This window comes from Pan paniscus, chromosome 19 (genome assembly GCF_029289425.2).
Source record: "Pan paniscus chromosome 19, NHGRI_mPanPan1-v2.0_pri, whole genome shotgun sequence".
Lineage (NCBI taxonomy): Eukaryota > Metazoa > Chordata > Mammalia > Primates > Hominidae > Pan > Pan paniscus.
Window position 1 is genome coordinate 53,246,952 of NC_073268.2, and position 21,558 is coordinate 53,268,509.

A 21,558-nucleotide genomic window follows, 5' to 3' on the forward strand; every position below is an offset into this window, starting at 1 on the left:
TTGTGCACGCAGGAGGGGGATGTGGGCAAGACCCTCCAACAAGCCCCCTCCCACTTTCCACGGTGTCTCACTCTGCCCCTCACAGGGCCCTCAAAGTTACTAGAGGAGCCAGACCCATTTGTGGGAGACCCCGCCCCTCCCTACAAGCACCCACAAGCTCAGAGAGCAGCAGAGGCCCCTCACTCCTGCACCTCCTCCAAGGTTGCCAGGACAACAAGCCTTGAGCAAGGGAGACAAGGGAATTGGGTGTCCCTGACTCACAGGGCATTCAGGGAGAGGGCACAGGTGGGACCATTTTCTTGTCTACTTGATTTTAGAGTCAGTTCTTACTATTAGGCAGCTACTAATTAGTTGATATTAAAACCAGCCCTCGTTTAGGCATTTTACTTTGATAATATAGTTTTTATTATTTAGGCATTTTATAAACTTAACCTTTCTCTTGCTATCTCTCCAGAAAGATGACAAACCTGCATTTATAGTTTTGCAGCTACAGATAATTGTACAAGTAACTAAATATGTGGAATTGTTAATTTGTGTCAAGCACTGTACTAGGCATATTATATACATAATTTATTTACTCTATATAGCCCAGTATAAAGTAGTTACCATTATAATCCACATTTTTCAGATAAGGAAAATGAGGCACAGAGAATTTAAGAAATATATGTAAGTTACACTAGTAGGATGTAGCAAAACCCACATTTAAACCCACATTTCTCCCCAAAGAGCTTAAACTCCTAACTTTTATGTTATACTGATTTGGTACTTATCACTTTTGAGTCTCAGTTTTCTCATCTAGGAAGTATACTACTTCATTTGTTCATTAATTCATTCAGTCGTTTCATTGTCTACCACGTGCTAGGCTATACGGAGGTGCAGGCACAAGGATTAACCAGGAACAAAACAGACTGTGCGTGCTGTCAAGGGCATTACTTTCCAGTGAGAGGAGTCAGAGAGCCAGGAAATAAATGACTGTAACGTCATGTGGTGACAAGAACTTTTATGAAAAATGAAGTAGGCTAAAGTAGAGAGAAAGTGTTGTATTAGAAGCACATTTTACATCATATGTGGAAAATTCTGGTAATGAGACATTTGAATAGCAAGAAGAAGATTCTAGGCAAAAAGTAAGACAAAGTTAAGTAGGAGGATGTTCTGGGAAGAACGTGCCCATCAGTGAGGCCAGAGCAAAGTGCACAATGGGAGGATGGTAGACGACAGTTTCAGAGCAATGCCAGGAGCTAAATAATGCCAGGCCTTGGGAGACATTGTGGTCAGTTACTGTCCAACCAGGAGGCTGAAACTGCACAGTAATTCGAATAAGGAAAATTGAAAGTAAATAACTGTTAACTATTTCAGGGAATTCTCTCTTAAAGCAGGGGTGTCCAATCTTTTGGCTTCCCTGGGCCACATTGGAAGAATTGTCTCGGGCCACACATAAAATACATGAACACTAATGATGGCCAATAAGCTAAAAAAAAAAAAAATCACAAAAAAACCTCATAGTGTTTTTCTGTTTGTTTTGGGTTTTTGTTGTTGTTGTTTGGTTTGGTTTTTGTTTTTTGGGGTTTTTTTCGATACGGAGTCTCGCCCTGTTGCCAGACTGGAGTGCAGTGGCACCATCTCGACTCATGGCAACCTCTGCTTCCCGGGTTTAAGCGATTCTCCTGCTTCAGCCTCCCGAGTAGCTGGAACTACAGGCACACACCCAGCTAATTTTTGTATTTTTAGTAGAGATGAGGTTTCACCATGTTGGCCAGCATGGTCTCGATCTCTTGATCTCATGATCTGCTTGGCTCGGCCTCCCAAAGTTCTGGGATTACAGGTGTGAGCCACTGCACCCAGCCTGTTGTTTTGTTTTTTTGGACAGAGTCTTACTCTGTCACCCAGGCTGGAGTGTAGTGGCATGATCTCGGCTTACTGCAACCTCTGCCTCCAGACTCAATCAATTCTTGTGCTTCAGCCTCCTGAGTAGGTGGGATTACAGGCATGTGCCACCACACCTGGCTAATTTTTGTACTTTTAGTAGAGAGATGGGTTTTCACCATGTTGGCCAGGCTGGTCTTGAACTCCTGAACTCAAGTGCTCTGCCTGCCTCGGCCTCCCAAAGTGCTGGGATTATAGGCATGAACCACTGGCACCCAGCCAAAAGTCTCATAGTGTTTTAAGGAAGTTTACAAATTTGTGTTGGGCCTCATTAAAAACCAGCCCTAGGCTGTGGGTTGGACAAGCTTAGGAAAGGCAAAGCAAACACACACATAAAATAGGGACAGCAAATTCACGGAGCTGCCAATGTGCTCTCCAGAGCTTCAGGCAAGCACTGCAGGAAGAAACAAATCTGGAAGAATCTCCCACACACACCAGAAGTGAGTGCTAGACCTCCTTGGAGAGGGTGAGGATGTGGCCTGCTTGACAGCAGAGAATTTTGCTGAGTTTCTACACTGACAAAACACTGGAAAGCTGCTCCCCTAGGTGCTGCTTGTGACCTGCTCTGTCCCCAGAGAGGTGATGGACAGGGTTGGCTGCTGTCCCCCACAAGAGCAAGGTAAGAGGAGCACTCAGAACTAGAAAGAGCCCCAACCTTCTCCAGCGTCCCTTTAGCAGATGCTGCAGATGAAGTTTCACACCGTGCCACAGAAAAGGCAAAGCCGGCAAGCAGGGTAAAGGGGGGAGGTTTGGAACTGATGGTAATCAGCTCAACAGTGCAAGAAAAATGAGTTTTCTTTTGAAAAGACGTTCAACATCACTGATCATTAGAGAAATGCAAATCAAAACCACAATGAGCTACCACCTCACACTAGTCAGAATGGCTATTACTAAAAAGTCAAAAAATACCAGATGCTGGCAAGGTTGTGGAGAAAAAGGGAACACTTAGGCACTGTTGGTGGGAGTGTAAATTAATTCAGCCATTGTGGAAGACAGTGGCAATTCCTCAAAGACCCAAGACTGAAATACCATTCAATGAAGCAATCCCATTACTGGGTGTATACCCAAAGGAATATAAATCATTTTATTATAAAGACATATGCATGTGTATGTTCATTCCAGCACTAGTCACAATAGCAAAGACATGGAATCAACCCAAATACCCATCAACGATAGGCTGGATAAAGAAAATGTGGTATATATACACCATGGGGTACTATGCAGCCATAAAAAAGAATGAGATCGTGTCCTCTGCAGGGACATGGATGGAGCTGGAGGCCATTATCCTTAGCAAGCTTATAAGTGGGAGCTAAATGATGAGAACACATGGACACATAGAGGGGAACGACAAACACTGGGGCCTTTTGAAGGGTGGAGGGTGGGAGGAGGGAGAAGAGCAGAAAAAAAAATAGTGGGTACTAGGCTTAATACCTGGATGATGAAATAATCTATACAACAAACCCCCATGACACAAGTGTACCTATGGAACAAGCCTGCATATGTACCCTGACCTTAAAAGTTAAATTTTTTAAAAAAAAGGAAAGATGAGTTTTGCCCTCATTCAAAGAATTTGAGCCAAAGGGTGACATTTCAAATGATATTTTTGAAAAATCAGCTAGATGGCTTCATGGAAAGACAAAAGGAACAATAGAAGGAGTAAAAAGCATCTAGAAGGACAGGCTACTAATCGAGACCTGAGATGACAGATGGGAAGGGGTGGAAGCAGTAGACCTGTAAGAGATGCTTGGATTCACAAAAGGTTTTTTTTTTTTTTTTTTTTTTAGTGCAGTGGTGAGATCTCGGCTCACTGCAAGCTCCACCTCCCAGGTTCACGACATTCTCCTGCCTCAGCCTCCCGAGTAGCTGGGACTGAAGTTGTCCACCACCATGCCTGGCTAATTTTTTGTATTTTTCGTAGAGACAGGGTTTCACTGTGTAGCCAGGATGGTCTCGATCTCCTGACCTTGTGATCCACCCTCCTCGGCCTCCCAAAGTGCTGGGATTACAGGCATGAGCCACGGCACCCAGCCTCATTTGCTGTTAAACTCATTTATTGAGTTACCTTTTTCTTCCTCACACTTTTTAGTCTTAGAATTTTTGTATGTTTTTATTTACCCTAATCTGTCAATTTCATAGTTTCCACTTTCTTGTTGAAGTTTCCAAGCTTGACCTCATGCCTTTGAATATACTAATTCTAGTTGCTTTGACACATTTTTTTTCTTTTTCCTTGGCATCTGTTTATTCCTTCTCACAGTGTCTTTTTTCTTCATTGACCCTCATATCTTTGAGCAAATGTACAAAATATAGTGGGTGAACAACTGGTTTTGTCTGTCTTTAGAGGCCCAACTAATGTTTTCTTTCTCAAATGATTGCTATTTGCTCATGCCAGAAGTATAAGGACAGTCAAATTCTGAATTACTTTCATAAAAATTTGGAGTTGGAACCTTTTTGGGCACTCAGTTGGAGAGCAGCCAGCCTGCTGTGGTGACTGGGTGAATTCTGGTTCCTTCTCACTGCTTTAATGTACCAGCAGCTTTTGATATCCATGACCAAACTGGGGGCCTCTGCAAGACTAGCAGAGGTTTAACACAACCTGGTAGATATCCCATCTGAAGTAATAAATGGCTCCAGGGCAAAGCAGCTCTTATTTCTCTAAATGCTGTTTCTCTCCAAATCTTAGCCTGACAATTCTTAGCTGTGCATTAACTCAGTTAGTGTTAAAAAATAATAATAAATTATTACCTCTTATTTATTTTATTCATTTATTTATTTTATTTTTATTTTTTTGTTATGGAATCTTGCTCTGTCACCCAGGCTGGAGTGCAGTGGCACAATCTCGGCTGACTGCAACGTCCGCCTCTGAGAATCAAGGGATTCTCCTGCCTCAGCTTCCCGAGTAGCCGTGACTACAGGCGCACGCCACTACTAATTTTTGTATTTTTAGTAGACACGGGGTTTCGCCACGTTAGCCAGGCTGGTCTCAACCTCCTGACCTCAGGTGATCCATCCGCCTCGGCCTCCCAAAGTGCTGGGATTATAGGCGTGAGCCACTGTGCCAGGACCTGATTTGTTTTAAAATGTTATGTTACATACAAAACCTAATTTAAATTATTCTAGGATACCTAATCTGTCTTTATCAGAAGCAAAAGTCTGACATTTATTCATCATAAAAAATGGTATTTGAAATTTTCTCTCACTTGTGTTGTTTTGTTGTTGACCTCACAAAATTATCTTATAAAAATGTTCTTGATTATGTCTGATAATATTGTTTTATTTGACAAATAATTTTTTCTTTGCGCCATTCTTGAAACTTTTATATTGTAATGTTAGATGAAAAGAATTAAGAACTATTTTAAACTGGTGTTAGAAAGCAGTGCTTACTAAGGACCTATGTGTTAAAAGAGAAATGGCACTATTTGTCAAAATGTCTACACAAGCACCTAATTTGAATGTATGCTACACTGCAAATAAAATGTTTATATTTATAAATGTCTTATTTTTTGTCACAGCGTAGAATGAATTGGAGAAGGAACAAAGAAATCTGTAACCGGTGTGATCAATCAGTTGTAAACACCAGCCTCCAAATTACCTGTTATTAATTGTTGGTACTGAGCGTTCACAGTGAAATAGAACAATCAGAAAACATGGGCAAATAAAATTATTAAAAATTCATCTCTATGATGTGCCATGTTCTGAATAGGCAGTTTCTGAGTGTCCAGGCCATCTGTACAAGAAAGAGAGTTGTTATTTGGTCAAGGACACGTGCATTTTTCAGTCTAGAAGAATGTCATCATTTTCTTGAGGTAATTGCAATGTTCCTACTAGGTATCAAACAGCAAATACCTCTGATTCCTAAGTCAACAGCATAGTTATTATTTGATTTTTTCCAAGTGAATAAAATGAAAAATGAAATGTTATGTCACAATCCCAAAACACTGCTGGCATATGGAATAGTTGAGATGATAGAACATGATTTGACAACTCCAAACTGAAAATATCTATCCAAGCAGTTGCACCCCTGAAAAACTATTATATTGTCTGGCAAAAGACTCTCTCATGATAGGAAGATTTTCTAGATATTTCTAGAAATAGAGACAGGGATTAAACTTTATGTGGCCCCAAGAAAAGGAATCAGAATTGAGTATTGTCAATGATTGCTTATGGGCTTGAGAATTAAGAAAAAAAGGATCCCTCCCCACAGGTACCAACAGTTACATAACCACGGGTGCCATGGAACTAATTTGACATACTGAAACAATTTTCTATAATCATTCAGATTTCTGACAAATCAAAATATAACTATCAAATTCATACTTATGTTAGTTACAAGTCAAATCTTATTTTTAAAAAATCCAAATTCTTTGAAGATTTATCTTAACAATGACAAAGCAATTGACTGGGAAGTAGTATTGTTAACCATTCAATTGACTATTTGACCTAAGAATGTTGTATGTATATATATTTAATTTCTATTAAACAAATGAACATATTTGTTTATACCATATATAGTTTGACTTTTTTTAAGAATTCAACCAAAACCATCAATCCTGAAGTATCAAACTCCAGTGACTTCAGCAATTCTACTTTAGAATTCAGTGATTTGGTAACAAATGTAAGTAAAATATTAATAATTTCAGCCAGACGCGGTGGCTCATGCCTGTAATCCCAGCACTTTGGGAGGCTGAGTTGGGCGGATCATGAGGTCAGGAGATCGAGACCACGGTGAAACCCCGTCTCTACTAAAAATACAAAAAATTAGCCGGGTGTGGTGGTGGGCGCCTGTAGTCCTAGCTACTTTGGAGGCTGAGGCAGGAGAATGGCGTGAACCTAGGAGGCGGAGCTTGCAGTGAGCTGAGATCACGCCACTGCACTCCAGCCTGGGCAACAGAGCAAGACTATGTCTCAGAAAATAATAATAATAATAATTTCATGGTAACCCTCTTCATTTTTTTCAAAATCAGAACAACAACATTTTACCTTTGCTGATTAAGGAATGTTCTCAGTATCATCTAATATTTATGTTCTTGCAAATGCAAGCACTGAACACTGGTATTTTAAATAACATCTTGTTTTTAAAAATCATGTATCTTTCATGCATCTGTAACCATCTGATCAATGATCAGAAAACGGAAAAGTCAGTAAGTATCACTAGGATTCTCTCAGAGAGTCACATTTAATTGGCTGGGCCCGTTTGAATTTCCATCTAGAATCTTCTGAGATTAATGTAGAAGTAATCACGGTGCATAAAAGCAGCTTAAAATACTGGACATAGCTTCAGTATCAGAACACTTTCAACTATAGTGTGACGTGCACAATTGCTTTATTTTTCTTGAATATTTTCTCTTCCACTTGGTTAAGAATTTAGCAGATTGTGCTTTTCTGGAGAAAAAAAACCAATGTTGGAAACCAAGTTTTATTTAACAAAATTAAGTGATTTAAGCACAGAGAGATTTTGAACTTAATTCTACAGTATGTGTTTCACAACAAATTTCCTTGTATTAACGGTACGCCATTTCATACACAGAGCAAGTTCGAGCACCGCAGAACACAGCTAATTTTGCTCATGTATCACAATTACAGAAATACCTGTGCTAAATGAACTTGTCCTATTTTCATGAAAATGAAGTGTTCAATAACCCTCAAAATATTTTATTTCATGCTGATTCAGATTTTCTCTAACCATTTTTTTCTGTGACTTTGCTTCCACAGTAACATAGTATGTTTTTAAAAAGGCAAATGTAGTTTGTTTTCATATATATTTTCCAGATATTCTTTCTTAAGAAAGCATGGTTACTTGCAGTTACTACCATGCATATCTTTTTTTTGGCAAAAGGATATAATGTTTTAAAAAGCCAATCCAAACACTGTCCTATGTGTATACAGGGTGGCCATGCTGTTAAATTTGCACATAGACTGTCAGTGACTGAGGATGACCCAAATTGCAACTTCCTGTTTTAATGTTGCAAAGGTTGCCTATGCCTGATGGTGTGTCAAATACCCAAAGCTTGCACGGAGGGACCTAACAATGGACCTTTTTACAGCTGTGTTTCCAGAATCTTTATTGACTTTACTTCATAGTACAATAAGATGAAAACAAAAGGCAAACCGCCTGATTTCCAAGAGCTTATTTAAAACCAAAACCACCATGTGAGACTTAATTAGTTAGTATAGTACACATTAGATATGGATGACATTTCTGCAGTAAGTCATTGTAAGTCTAGTAAATATCCAGATGATAACATCTATTTAAGAACAGCACTGATAATTATATACGAGGAGGTCATGTTAAGTATTCCACAACAAATTAAAGAGATGATGTCCATGAAGTTATCTATGCTACTCCATATAACAGATGGAAAAAGCTTGGGTAATATTCAGTGCGGATACTGACTTGTGTTCCTGACTCATAGGCGGTGCTCAGACACATTTAACCCACTGTCTGACAGAATGAATGAACGTGTGTGTAAGTGAACCCGTTCTGGGCATGAGGTTAATTATTTTCTATATGAGTACATTAAATCATTTTCTTTTCCAAGGGTAAATGAAGCCTTCAATTTGATTGAATAAAATACAAGATGTGCACCACCATGCCCGGCTAATTTGTTTATTTTTGTACAGGCAGGGTTTCACCATGTTGCCCAGGCTGGTATGGGACTCCTGAGTTCAAGCCACCCACCTGCCTTGGCCTCCCAAAGTGCTAGGATTACAGGTGCGACCCACTGCACCTGTCCTAAAAGACAGATTTTGCTTAATTTCTACACTTGATGTTCTGGTACAGACATTTGCTTGGAAATACAGTATAGTTAGCGGAAGCCTTTTCATGGGGAAATAAGATATCAGTAAGTATTCCAGGATTTTAAACTAGAATACAAAAGAAGAAAATATTTAAAATAAACTATAGGGTAATATAAAATGTATTTACATCCTTACATTTAACTGCTTATTTTACAAGCAATAAGTTATCATTCACCAATTAATAATTTATGTCAAGTTCACCTGTATTAATACACATAAACTTCTATGAAGTTCCATAATGCCAAATAAAAAAGCAACATTTAGGTTTAACATGTATTTTATATAGGCATGACGCAACACCAGCATTACAGGATTGCATTTACAAATTCTCTTGACTCTAAGCATGAAATTATGTTAAAAGACTAAGGCAATTTAACTGTTTTTGGGTTTTTTTATATTAAGGAAACCTAAATTTGTATGAGTGAATTAAATTGAATTACATTTTCTTATAGGCATATCAGTTTACCCTTTGTTAAAATAACATGCACTGCCCTACAAAATGAATGCCGTAGTCACAATCATGTTTCTGCCACAATCTTAAAGATTTGGGGAAACAACTACAATCTAAAATCAGAGACTCCATGTTCAATGCCAAAGGTACACACCTCTATTTTTCCCCAGTAAGCCTCTTGGAAAAGTCTTTGAATTACACGTTAAAGTGCACTTCAAGGAAATGTGATGTTTTCGTTTATAGCTGGTGAACAGCAGGCAATTTGACAGCACTGTCACTAACAATCAGAGACTGCTCTGGATCTAAGTACTAAAAATGACCCACACTGCAATCACAAGATATTTGGAAATGGGAATTTATTGAACAAAGTTAGGCCGGGACTCTAAAGCAGCACTTGCTTCTTTTGCTCCAAGACGACGACGTTTAAACATTAGCATCACTATTGTTTCTTTTTTCCTCAACTCTTCTCCCACACTGCCTTCTTCTCCCCCACCACCTTCTCCCATCGTCTTTCCCCGCTTCCCTTCTCCCTCCCTCCGCTCCTTCTTCTCCCAGCACTCTTCTCAGCCCGTCTTTCTGCCTTTTTCTTCCCCTCCCCACCTCGTTCCCTGCCTCATGCTCTTCTCTCCCACCAATCGTTTTCCTCTCTCCATCTCTTTCCCCAAGGTCGTCTTCGCCGCTTTTCCCTCCCTTCTTCTTCCCCCCAACCCGTCCTCTTCCCTACTCCCTCCCCATCCTTTTCTTCCCTTCACCCCTTTTCCAGTCTTCTTCCCCACCTTCTGCCCTTTCCCTCCCCTCTCCTTCCCGACCTTTCTCCTTTCCAACCCCTCTCCTTTCCCAACGTCTTCCCACCTTTTTCTCCCCTCTCCCTCTTCGTCTTCTCCCCTCCTTCTTCCCTACTGCGGTCTTCCCGCATCCTCTTCTGCCGTCTCCCTACTGTCTTCTTCCCGCACCTTCTTCTCCCCCGCAGTTTTTTTTCCCCTTCCCCACCGTTTTCTTCCCCTCAGTCTCTCCCATTCCTCGCAGCACGGGTTCCTGTGGCGGCAGCTTTTCCTTCCATCTCCTTTTCTCCACCCGCTGGCTTCCAGTCTCCACCTTCCCGCCTATTCCCCCAGCAGCGTCTTCCCGCCGCTCCCTCTTCTCCCCTCCCCCTCCTCACCGTCTTCTCCCGGCCTATTACCGCCCACCGTTTTCTTCCTCACCCCGCACCCTTTTCTTCCCACTTCTTCCCACCCTCTTCTCCTCTCCCTATCGCCTTCTTCCCACCCTCTTCTCCTCTCTCAATCGTCTTCTTTCCCAGCCTCTTATTCTCCATTTTCTTGTCGCCTCCATATCCCCTTTTTCTCGCAGCAGCGTCTTCCTGCCGCGCTTTTCTCTCCCCTCACCATCTTCTCTTCCTCTTCCCCACCGTCCTCTCCCCACGCCCTCTTCTCCTCTCACTGTCTTCTCCCCGCGCCTTCCCCACAACCGTTTTCTCCCCCGTTTTCTTCCCCTCACACCGTTTTCTTCCCATGTCCTCCCACCGTCTCGCAGCAGCGTCTGGCAGTCGCAATCTTCTTCCCACTTTCTCTCCCTCTCCCCATCGTCTTTTTTCCCCAGCCTCTTATTCTCCGCCATCTTCTTCCCCTCCCCACCTTCTCGCAGCAGCGACTTCCTGCCGCGTTTTTCTCTCCCCGCACCCTCTTCTCCCCTCTCCCACTCCCCACCGTCTTCGCCCCCGATCGTCTTCTTGCCCACCCGCTTCTCGCGCTCTCCAACTGCCTTTCACCTAGAAGCGCTCCACGCGTGCGCGCGCCTGTGTCCCTGCGCCTGGTGTGTCTATGCGCCCAGGCAGCCCCATGAGCTGGGCCCCTGAGCTCCGCCCCAACAGCCAACAGGAGACCCAGGAGAGTCGCTGCCAGTGCCATCACGGCTGCCGCCGCCCCCGCCCCCGCCCGCGCCGCTACCTCAGAACTGAACAGTGTTGGCTGCGGGCGAAAGACAGTGGGGCCCAGAAGACTGCGGGGAGAGGGGGAGGAGGGGACGGAGAGGGTGGGAAAGACCTTGGAAAGTGGGATGGGGAGAAAGAAGGTGGGGAAGAAGACAGTGTGGTAGAGAAGACAGTGGAGGAAAACGGTGAGGAGAGGGAGAAAGGAGGGTGGAAAAGAAGACGATGAGGACAAGGCCGGGCGCGGTGGCTCACGCCTGTAATCCCAGCACTTTGGGAGGCTGATGCGGGCGGATCACAAAGTCAGGAGTTCGAGACCTGCCTGACCAACATGCTGAAACCCAGTCTCTACTAAAAATACAAAAATTAGCTGGGCGTGATGGCGAGCGCCTGTAATCCCAGCTACTCCAGCGCCTGAGGCAGGAGAATCGCTTGAACCCCGGAGGCGGAGGTTGCAGTGAGCTGAGAACTCACCATTGCACTCCAGCCTGGATGACAGAGTGAGACTCCATCTCAAAAAAGAAGAGAAAACTACAGCGGGGAGAGGGCGAGGGGAAGAAGATAGTGGGGGAAAAAGACCACCGAGAAAGGGAGAAGAGATGGGGAGAGCTCTATTGTTTCACTGAACATTCTTCAGTTGAAGTTAAAATGTTCTCATAAGTTTGTGTGTTTTCAACTTTTGCTCTTCCAGTTGGTATATTCTTTTCTTCCTCCATCTCCTTTTTATAACTCCAACCACCTTTCTCTTTTTATTTTCCAATGTTTTTCTTTCTTCTAAGAACATTCTTAACGCTGGTAACACTTTACAATGTTGCAAAGCTCTGAATCCTATTTCCTGTCATCTCTTCATGCTTTCCCATTGAGATATCAGGAGATTTTCCTCCTATTACTTTGTTTACACTAGGAACATTTCAGCTTGGCTAGACCTGTTTTCTACCTAAATTTTTTCAACTTCAAGCTTGAGAAACCCAAATATGCTCCTGGTTTTCGTTGTTGTTGTTGTTGTTGTTTTTTGAGACGGAATCTCTCTCTGTTGCCCAGGCTGGAGTTCAGTGGCAAGATCTCAGCTCACTGCAAGCTCCACCTCCCAGGTTCACGCCATTCTCCTGCCTCAGCCCCCCTAGTAGCTGGGACTACAGGCGCCCGCCACCACGCCCGGCTAATTTTTTGTATTTTTTTAGTAGAGACGGGGTTTCGCCATGTTGCCAGGCTGGTCTCGATCTCCTGACCTCGTGATCCGCCCGCCTTGGCCTCCCAAAGTGCTGGGATTACAGGCATGACCAAATGTGCTCCTTTACCAATTGTTTCTGTTTCAGGAATTGGTTTCTTGTTGCACTGTGATACACGTGAAGCCATATACCTTTTTCAGCTCATTATCCCCAGAATGTATTTGTACATTATTAACACAGAATAGACACCTAATAAATATTTCTAAATTTTTATTGTTCTTCCTTGCCACAAAACAACAATCACTTTTTTTTAGCATGATGTACATGCCCTTCTATCATGTTGCCCTGAACTATTTATCAAATCTTATTTCTTCCCACTCCCCCATTTGTTTCCCACGCTGTGGCTGTACAAAACTACTTAGAGCTCTGTCAACTCTCCATGCTATTTTATAATAATCAACACTAATGAAAAGAAAAGGGGCTTTATAACAGAGGCAGAACTCATTATGTTCTAAAAAATACACGCATGTTTCCCATGTTGAATAGTGTCCCGCAGAAAGTCATGTCCAGCTGGAACCCAGGAATGTTAAACTATTTGGAAACAGGGTCTCTGCAGATAACACTTGGTTAAGACAAGGTCACAATGCATTAGGGTGGGCTGTAAAGCCAATGGCTGTGTCCTTTCAGGAAGGTCGTGGGAACATACAGAGACCTACAGGGAAGACGGCCATGGGACAAGGGAGGCAGAGTCTGGAGTTACGCTGCCTACAGTCACGGAATGCCAAGGACAGCTGGAAACCATCAGAAGCTAAGAAGGAGATTTTACCTGAAAGCCTCTCAAAGAAATCAATCATACTCACACCTCCTTTTTTAATTTCTGGCCTCGTGAATGGTGAAAAAATAAATTTCTGTCATCTTAAGCCCCACAGTTTGTAGTCATTTGTTCTGTCATCTTAAGCCCCACGGTTTGTAGTCATTTGTTCTGCTCCTAGCCTTAGGAAACTAACGCAGCATGATAAGGGAAAAGAAGAAAATTCTGCATAAAATGTCATTTTACTTTTTAAAACAACTACTGTTGACAGTAAATGAGTATTCTTCCAAGATTCATATGCAGAACATACATGCAGCCCGGAACATTTTTTGAGACCCATGGCATAAGTGATTATGATAGATAAAATCCAAATATTAACCTGCCAAAAGAGTTATTTTTTCTTTTGCAGTCATTTAAAGGTAATAAGCAGAGGTCATGAGCCCTATAAAAATTAATCTATTCATTTGTTGTCACTTGATACTTATGATCCGTTGACATATTTAGGTTTTAATTCTTTGTACAGATTATGGTTCGCCTTGCACTGTAATTTTATTGCACAACAAATTTTTTATTTATCATATATCTAAGTTGTTTCTTAAATGTGAGTAACTTTGCACTTGAAAATACTCAGAAGACTTCTGTCGACGTTCTCATAACAGCTTCTTCTAGTTAATGAAAACCTAATCCCATTTTCCTTTTATGTATAGATTACAAGTAAAATCGGCATTTAAAAAGTAAAATCTGTTCCACAATTTCTATTGCTATTGTAGGTAGTATAACATAAAATGTGTCTTATTTGTCCCTCACTCATTGACAATTGAAGTAAATTTTTTAAACCAAGCAGCTCTTTTCACATACCAGGCCCAGTGATTGGAATCGAGTATTCAGTATTGAACAGAGCAAACAAGTTTCTTATCATTAAGCTCATATTCTATGTTATAAACATTTTTCCAGTGAAATTACTGGAATGTTTTCAAGCAATATTGAATTGTGTTCTTATAATCACCTATCTCCATTTATTGTTGAGAATGAAGAAAATTTTGGAGCATACAATTCAATGCAATGATTTTTTTTTTTTTTTTTTTTTTGAGACAGAGTTTCGTTCTTGCTGTCCAGGCTGGAGTGTAGTATCACGATCTTGGCTCATTGCAACCTCCACTTCCTGGGTTCAAACAATTCTCCTGCCTGAGCCTCCTGAGTAGCTGAGATTATAGACTTGTGCCACCATACCCGGCTAATTTTTTGTTTAGTAGAGACGGATTTTCACCAGGCTATCCAGGCTCGTCTCGAACTCCTGACCTCAGATGATCCACCCGCCTCAGCCTCCCAAAGTGCCAGCATTACAGGCATGAGCCACTGTGCCCGGCCCAGTGCAATGATTTGATAGTTATTATGGTGGTTTTAAAATGACCTGAGTGAAATATAGTGCTTACATCAATTCCTTGTCTGTCATGCATTTCATCTAGTAATCTGCTCTAACTACATTAACATTATTTCTTTTTATTAAATGTCTTGAGATTAAAAAGATGTTTTGTAGTTATACTCAAGCTTGGAACCATAGTGACCAACTGTTATGGACAGACTGGATTGTATCCCCTTCCAATTAAGTTACAGTGCTGCTACAGAAAGAAAAGAGGTGAACTATTTTTTAAAAGCATTTCTCCATTGGCTTTGAAAATGCCTATATCATCATGAATAGAATGTTGGTAAAATTCTGAAAGCTGAAGGCCATTCTGGTGAGATCTCATATGGAAATGAGATGCAGCTTATTAGAAACAGGAGGAAAAGTGATCCTTGTTTTCAAGTGGCAAAGAACTTGGATGTATCATGTTCTAATATTTTGTGAAAGGTAGAACTTGCAAGTGATGAAATTGTATATTTTGCTGAGGAGATTTCTAAGCAAAGTGATAAACGAATGGTGTGGTTTCTCTTTACCACTTATAGTAAAGTGCAAGAGACAAGAGATAAAATAATACTTAAAAAGGAATCACAGGCCACATGCAGTGGTTCACGCCTGTAATGCCAGCACTTTGGAAGGCCGAGGAGGGCAGATCACTTGAGGTCAGGAGTTGGAGACCAGCTTAGTGAAACCCTGCCTCTACTATTTTTGTAAACATACAAAAAATAGCCAGGTGTGATGGCATGCACCTGTAGTCCCATCTTCTCGGGAGGCTGAGGCATGAGAATCAGTTGAACCTGGGAGGTGGAGGCTGCAGTGAGCTAAGATCGCTCCACCAGACACCAGCCTGGGTGATGGAGCAAGAGTCTGTCAAAAAAAAAAAAAAAAAAAAAGGAAATCACAGCTTGACTATCTGAAAAATCCTCAGCCTGTCTATATTGCAAAACATAAGAAACATGTTCGGCTGGGCGCGGTGGCTCACGCCTATAGTCTTAGCACTTTGGGAGCCCGAGGCGAGCAGATCACCAGAGGTCGGGAGTTTAAGACCAGCTTGACCAATGTGGAGAAACTCTGTCTCTACTGAAAATACAAAATGAGCCAGGCATGGCGGTGCATGCCTGTAATCCCAGCTACTCCGCAGGCTGAGGCACCAGAATAGCTGGAATCCGGGAGGCGGAGGTTGCAGTGAGCTGAGATCGCACCACTGCACTCCAGACTGAGGGACAAAGTGAGACTTAGTCTCAAAAAAAAAAAAGAAAAGAAAAAAAAGGAAGCAAGCTGGGTATGTGTGTTTAGAGGTGCTGTACCTTTTCAGCATTATAAATGAATAGAGATGAGTGGCAATAGTTACTTTGGTCCATAGATTTTTGGTATCTTAACTAGTTTTGGATCTCTTCCACTAAAGGGACTGCCTGTTGAACGTTGTTAGGAATGTAAGTACTGAAGGCAAACTGCCTGGGTTTGAATTTTGTTCTGTCCCTTGCACCCTGCCTGGGTTCAAATACTAGCTCTGCTTATTAAGTTCTTTTATGGTGATGACCTTTGAGCAAATGTCTTAGCTTCTGCTTTCCCAAGTAAATGGACACAATAGTTGCTACCTTGTGAAAGATTCATGTAATTGACCAGTGTTTACCAAGTGGCATCAGTGTTCAGTTTCAGTCATTGGTGATTCTGCAGTTGGACTGTGATGGGGTGTTGGGGTGGGGGTGGTGTGTGTGTGTGTAGCACTTAATTGCATGCGGAAAGGAAAAGATACTTTTTATAACCGAGAGGCAGCTTTTCTCTGCTTTTGTGTCAAAAGGGAAGAAGGGAGTTTGGAGAGAGAAACCAATTCTCTTTAATACTAAGCTCTCTTCTTCAAAATCAGAGGTAGATAGAATGTGTAATAATTTACAGAATTTCTAGACTGAAACAATCTGATTTTTTAAAATGTATTTTTATTTTTTCAGGTTGAGACTGAGCTACAGTTAATCTGTGGCGACGTGCTGGATGCACTGGACAAACACCTCATTCCAGTAGCTGACACTGGCAAGTCCAAGGTTTTCTATTAGGAAATGTAGGTTCTATACTAGAAAGGAAAACGTAAGATTAAAAGTTGGCCTTTTTAGAATCATGACTTTCTTCTATGTAGGTTTCCAACTTTTATTTAAAAATAATTGTTTAATGTTAGAAGGATAGTCAATGTTGGGATAAAAAGATGGTCAGGCTATTATAAAAAATGCATTAGCTTTTGCTTTACCTATTTATATTCTTTTGCTTTCATGGGACCTATCTCATTCCCCTCCCCTAAACGGCCACACATTTCACAGTGCTGGCTGAAAGTTTCATGTAGAAATTTTATTTTATGATTAATACACTTGTGCCATTTCTTGGAACCACTTGCTTGTTTAATTCTAGTCTATCAAGTGATAATTTTCTTGATATTTAGAGGCTCCTCAGTTAATTTCTGTGGGATTTTTTGTTATATTTAATAAGGAAAATAATAGGAAATAGCTAAGAAAAAAAGAAACAAAGCCAATTATTCCTGAGCGTGTTTAAAATTATTGAAGTACACTTGTTAATTTTTAGTATAGAACCTACATTTCATAATAGAAAACCTTGGACTTGCCAGTGTTAGCTGCTGGAATAAGGTGTTTGTCCAGTACATTCAGAATGTCGCCACAGATTAACTTTAGCTCAGTCTCAACCTGAAAAAATAAAAATGAATTTTAAAAAATTCAGATTGTTGAAGTCTAGCAATTCTGTAAGTTATTACACATTCTATGTACCTCTGATTTTGAGGAAGAGAGCTTAGTACTGAACAGAATTAGTTTCCCTCTCCAAACTCCCTTCCTCCCTTTTGACACAAAAGCAGAGAAAAGCTGCCTCCCGGTCATCAAAAGTATCTTTTCCTTTCTGCGTGCAATTAAGTGCTACACACACACACCACCCCCACCCCAACACCCCATCACAGTCCAACTGCAGAATCACCAATGACTGAAACTGAACACTGATGCTACTTGGTAAACACTGGTCAATTACATGAATCTTTCACAAGGTAGCAACTATTGTGTCCATTTACTTGGGAAAACAGAAGCTAAGACATTTGCTCAAAGATCATCCCCTTAAAAGAACTTAATAAGCAGAGCTAGGATTTGAACCCAGGCAGGGTGCAAGGGACAGAACAAAATTCAAACCCAGGCAATTTGCCTTCAGTACTTATATTCCTAACAACGTTCAACAGGCAGTCCCTTTAGTGGAAGAGATCCAAAACTAGTTAAGATACCAAAAACCTATGGACCAAAGTAACTATTGCCACATACCCAGTTTACTTCCTTTTTTTTGAGAGGGAGTCTCGCTCTGTCACCCAGGCTGGAGTGCAGTGGTGTGATCTCAGCTCACTGCAATCTCCACCTCCCGAGTTCGTGCCATTCTCCTGCCTCAGCCTCCCAAGGAGCTGGGACCACAGGTGCCCGCCACGACGCCCAGCTAATTTTTTGTATTTTTAGTAGAGACGGGTTTCACCATGTTAGCCAGGATGGTCTCGATCTCCTGACCTTGTGATCCGCCCGCCTTGGCCTCCCAAAGTGCTGGGATTACAGGCATGAGCCACCACGCCCGGCCTATTTTTTGTTTTTTAGACAGAGTCTTGCCCTGTCACCCAGGCTGGAGTGCAGTGGCCCTATCTCGGCTCACTGCAGCCTCTGCCTTCCAGGTTCAAGCAGTTCTCATGCTTCAGCCCCCTGAGTAGCTGGGATTACAGGGGCGTGCCACTATATCTGGTTAATTTTTGTATTTTTAGTAGAGATGCGGTTTCACCACGTTGGCCAGGCTGGTCTTGAGTTCCTGGCCTCAAGAGATCCACCTACCTCGGCCTCCCAAACTGCTGGATATAGGTGTGGGCCACGTGCCGTGGCCCAACTCTACTATTTCAATGAAGCTCCTGTACCCTAGGTCATCACTGACTTTCCAGTTGCTGAATCCAGTTGTCTTTACTGAGTTCGTCGTTAATTTAACTTTCTTTTGCATTGAAGCTACTGACCACAGCATTTTGAAACTCTGTTCCTTTCATTACTGTGATTCTACTTTCCTTATTTTTCATCTTATCTCTTAGTCTGGCTTCTCAGACTTCCTCACAATTGATTGCTTATTTTAAAAATTCAAAAATTTAAACCTCCTGAGCAGTTCAAAAATAATATACTTTTGCAATTTTTTAAATTTTTCGAAGAGTTCCAAGAATAGTTCGGTGATCACCAGTTGATACCATTTTGCCATATTTTCTTTGTCTGTGTGTCCCTCCCTTTCTACCTGCCCCCACATATATGTATATCTATGAATATTCACGTTTTTTTAATTTAATAAATTTTCTTGCTGTACAATTTGAGAGTTAACTGCAGATTTCATAGCACTTCACCCCTAATTTCTTCTATATATCTCCTAAGAATAAGGGCATTTTTTTTTTTTAGAAGGAGTCCCACTCTGTCACCCAGGCTGAAGTGCAGTGGCGCAATCTTGGCTCACTGCAACCTCCATCTTCTGGGTTCAAGCGATTCTCCTGCCTCAGGCCCACAAGTAGCTGGGATTACAGGTGCCTGCTACCACGCCTGCCTAATTTTTGTAATTGTAGTAGAGACGGGGTTTCGCCATGTTGACCAGGCTGGTCTCAAACTCCTGACCTAAGGTGATCCGCCCTCCTCGGCCTCCCAAAGTGTTGGGATTACAGACATGAGCCTCCATTCCCAGCCTCTTTTTCCTTTTGTAATTAACAAGTGATCTATGGAATGATAGAAACAGTGTGAATATTCTGTCCCATAATAATCTTTACTTAATGGTTTTATCTGGATTGCTTCTTGACCAAATCAAATATTACTGTAGTGATTATAAAATGGAGACTTTTCTATTTTTTATGTATTTTTTCTATATTGTCATTCTTCTGTAAATATTTTTTTATACTCCTTTTTTTTTTTTTTTGAGACGAAGTCTTGCTTTGTCACCAGGCTGGAGTGCAGTGGTGTGATCTCAGCTTACTGCAACTTTGGCCCCCAGGTTCAAGCAATCCTCCTGTCTCAGCCTCCAGAGTAGCTGGGAGTACAGGCATGTGTCACCATGCCCAACTAATTTTTTTTATTTTTAGTAGAGATGGGGTCTCACCATGTTGGCCAGGATGGTCTCGATCTCTTGACCCAGTGATCCAGCCACCTCGGCCTCCCAAAGTGCTGGGATTACAGGCATGAGCCACCGCGCCTGGCCCTATACTCCCTTTTAAAATTTTTTTTTTTTTTTGAGATGGAGGTTCACTCTGTTGCCCAGGCTGGAGTGCAGTGATGTGGTCTTGGCTCACTGCAACCTCCGTCTCCCAGGTTCAAGCAATTCTCCTGCCTCAACTAACTGAGTAGCTGGGATTACAGGCGCATGCCACCACACCTGGCTGATTTTTGTATTTTTAGTACAGATGGGGTTTCACTGTGTTGGCCAGGCTGGTCTTGAACTCCTGACCTCATGATCTGTCTGCCTCAGCCTCCCAAAGTGCTGAGATTACAGGTGTGAGCCACTGCACCTGGCCTCTTTTTTTTTTTTTTTTTGGAGACAGGGTCTTCCTCTGTTGCCCAGGCTTGAGTGCGGTGGCATGATCATGGCTCACCACAGCCTTGGACCCCAGGCTGCCTCAGCTCACTGCAACCTCTGCTTCCCAGGTTCCATGATTCTCGTGCCTCAGCCTCTGGAGTAACTGGGAATACAGGTGCGCACCACCACACCTGGCTAATTCTTGTATTTTTAGTAGAGATGAGGTTTCACCATGTTGGGCAGGCTGGTCTCAAACTCCAGGCTAACATGGTGATCCACCTGCCTTGGCTTCCCAAAGTGCTTCATATTGTTAGCCCTAATTCTAGTCGAATTCCATAGCATTCTTCTTCTTTATTTTTATTTTTTTGTTTTTGAGGCGGAGTCTCGATCTGTCCCCCAGGCTGGAGTGCAGTGGTGCGATCTCGGATCACTGCAGCCTCCACCTCCCTGGTTCAAGCAAGTCTCTTCCTCCGCCTCCTGAGTAGCTGGGATTACAGGTGCCTGCCACCATGCCCGGCTAATTTTTGTATTTTTAGTAGACACGGGGTTTCATCATCTTGGCCAGGCTGGTCTTGAACACCTGACCTTGTACAAAAGATAGCATAGTATCCACGCTGTTGTACTTTTAAATACTCTTTTGTATCTTGTTTTATAGAGATTTTTCTTCCCCTCACATCCCACTGCCTTGCTTTGTCACAAAACAAAGCCAATAGAATCACCAACAGGCCAAGGTGGGCAGATCACCTGTGTGCCTGGAGGGGCTGAGGAAGGGGTGTAGAGGTGTTGTGGGATCCCTTCCGACAAGCAGTCAAGAACACAGAGAAATACATTACAAAAATTAAATAATCTAGGTAAGTTGAAATGCATGTTAAGAAGAGTCCCAGAGTGAGGTTGCTTGGGTAGGGGTAGGTTCAGGAATTAAAGGGACTTCCCTAGGGCCTGGGTCCCTGCTTCCTAATCTGCCACAAATGTAACAGTGTCTTGTTGCTTCCAGGTCGCTCAGGGATTGGACTCTGAGGTCAGTGATGCACTTGGCACCAGAACTCGATGGGGTTGGCACAGACCTGCCAGCCTCAGCCACTTTCATTCTGGAAGCTGTTAAAAGAGAGAGTTATAAAAATTGAGGAATCAGCAAGGGAATTCCTGGTCCCCTCTCTGTCTTGGCAAGCGTAGGGCCTGTCCACTTGCTCAGGACTCTGTCCAACCTCATCTCCCTAGACCTTTCCTCAGTGGCTCAGGGGGTCTCCTCAGGCAGCCTCCTCCTGCTAACACTTCCTCCTCTCTTCCCTCTGCTGGGGGCAGCTCTTCCCTGTTTCCTTGCAGACCCCAGGTCAGGCCAGAAAACACATCTCTGACCCTTCCCTGTGTCCCTTCACCAGATTGCTCCTCAAAGGCCTGGGGTCCCCAGGATGGCCCTTATACCAGCTGGTGCCCTTGCAGGCTGCCCCCCTCCAAGTCCTGCTTCTCTCCAGAGATGGGCAGGAGCACCAGCCCTTACCAGGCAACAGCTGTGAGTCTCATAATTGCCATCTACCATTT

General features: G+C 42.4%; 1 pseudogene; it reads left to right on the plus strand.

Moving 5' to 3' along the window:
- Positions 1–8,687: 8,687 nt before the first annotated feature.
- Positions 8,688–13,180, plus strand: LOC129394457 (uncharacterized; annotated as a pseudogene).
- Positions 13,181–21,558: the final 8,378 nt, after the last annotated feature.